Here is a 1,811-nt window from a genome sequence, read left to right as displayed (position 1 = left end):
TGTTAAAGTTAATGTTAAAGTTAAGAGTCAAAGTTAAAGTAAAAGTAAAAGGTCGATTGGCTAGGTTGCAGCGGGAGATCGCCGTCCCCGGCTTTTCCCGGACGCGGGGAAGGTAAAGGCGAGGTTTTGTCGGTTTTATCCTTGGGGAGTGCTGCCCCCTGAAAAGAACGCGTTAGCCAATCTGTGACTTGCTCAAGAAACACAAAAGTGTTGAGAGGGGTCCACCATAGGAAAAAAGATGAGACAAGAGAATAAAGAAATAAGAGAATAAGATAAAGGTTGATCGCGATCTGTTCCTCTAAAGAGTAATAAGTGAAGAAAATAACTGAAGTAAATAAGTGAAATAAGTGATAAAAGAGGACATCATAGGAGCTGAAAAGCGTGGATCCATTTCTGTGTATCTGAAAGCTGTGTGTGTGTCTGTCAGCTGTGTGTGTGTCTGTCAGCTGTGTGTGTAAGCCTCTGCTGCTGAGCAGACGTTATCTGTTTATGTGTGCTCTTCTCTGTTTATTGCAATGTGTTTTAAAACCATGGTCAACATTGGGAAATTATAATCTGTGGGAGGTTTTTGATTTTGTTTGCTGGGTTTGATTTTCTGCTGTGTTTGATTTCCTCGCCGCCGTGCGAGCAAAACTGCAAAAAAAAAAGAAAAAAAAAGAGAGGAAGAAGAGGTGATTTTTAAAAAAAACTGTAAGAAAAGAGGTGATTTTTGAGCCTAAATTTTAGCCTAAACAGATGGAGGGTGAACTTGAAAAGGAAAAATACTATCCAAAGTGGGGCATCGGGCCATGGATTGCGCTCGGTGAGCAAATAGAAGCGTTAATAACTTATTTGGCAAAGGATGACGAATATCAAAATAAGGGAGAAAGAAAACAACAAGAAAAGGGGCTAGAATACCTGGTGCAGAAGAAAGGAGGCGACCTGTTAAACAGCCTTTGGGGAAATATTGGCTGGACGGAATAAATGACACTGAGGGAAAACTGGTTGAAACTAAACTAATCCTGCACAATTCACTATATTCACATGTGGTAAAATTAACTGTATGAAGGATGAATGAAATTACATAACAGGTAAAATTGTAAACACAATAAAGAGACAGCTAATGTGTTGAAATTCTAGAAATTTTTGCTTAGCTGTTGATGGGTTAAAATTTAAACTTAATGAAACTTGAGAAACTGAGGTTTATAGCAGAGTTGAACTTTGTCATGGACTAATCAATATTTGTCTCTCTCATTATCTTATCAAAAACAGGATTCCTTTTTATTTGAAACTTGGTCACCTTAAAATGTCTAAAGAGGGAACAGGATTGGTAAATTAATATGAATATTTGTATGACTTCAAAGGTGATTATGAAACAGCTCCAGATTCAATTAAGGTTCATTACAACATATTCTTGTCTCAAAGACAATTTATGATTCTAAATCTACAGTAAATAATTCGGTTACCTTGCTTCAGAATGGGAAATAATATGTTGGAAAAGGAGTAATCACATTTCAGCTTTGGTTTAAGACAAGACAGCATTTATTATGAGACTATTTCATTTGGTTTGACATGTTTTATTTTCATTTTTATTGATATTATTGTTGTTTTTATTTTTTTTCCTAATAACAAACCAACTAACCAACCAATTTACTAACTGAACTAACTGCTGATTTCAAAACACATGCGTGTCTTGGCAGAAAGGCACAAATTGGACATGAAACTTTTAAAGTGGATATGATAATTGATTATGTAAAAACAAACTGATTGGACAACAAATGGCTCACAACACTTGTGTGCCTTAAATTTTGATTGAATTGATACATGAATCC

General features: G+C 35.8%; 1 long non-coding RNA gene across 1 annotated transcript; it reads left to right on the top strand.

Moving 5' to 3' along the window:
- The first annotated feature begins 7 nt into the window (after window positions 1-7).
- LOC106943656 (uncharacterized) lies at window positions 8-1,078 on the top strand. The gene is made up of 2 exons (XR_001423976.1): window positions 8-671; window positions 703-1,078. It is a non-coding gene; the product is annotated as an uncharacterized LOC106943656 (long non-coding RNA).
- The last annotated feature ends 733 nt before the right edge of the window (window positions 1,079-1,811 follow it).

The sequence above is a fragment of the Poecilia latipinna genome, unplaced genomic scaffold (assembly GCF_001443285.1).
Source record: "Poecilia latipinna isolate Pla-1442-1.1 unplaced genomic scaffold, P_latipinna-1.0 Scaffold5635, whole genome shotgun sequence".
Classification (NCBI taxonomy): domain Eukaryota; kingdom Metazoa; phylum Chordata; class Actinopteri; order Cyprinodontiformes; family Poeciliidae; genus Poecilia; species Poecilia latipinna.
Note: the sequence above shows the minus strand (reverse complement) of the source record. Positions and strands in the feature narration are given on the sequence as shown.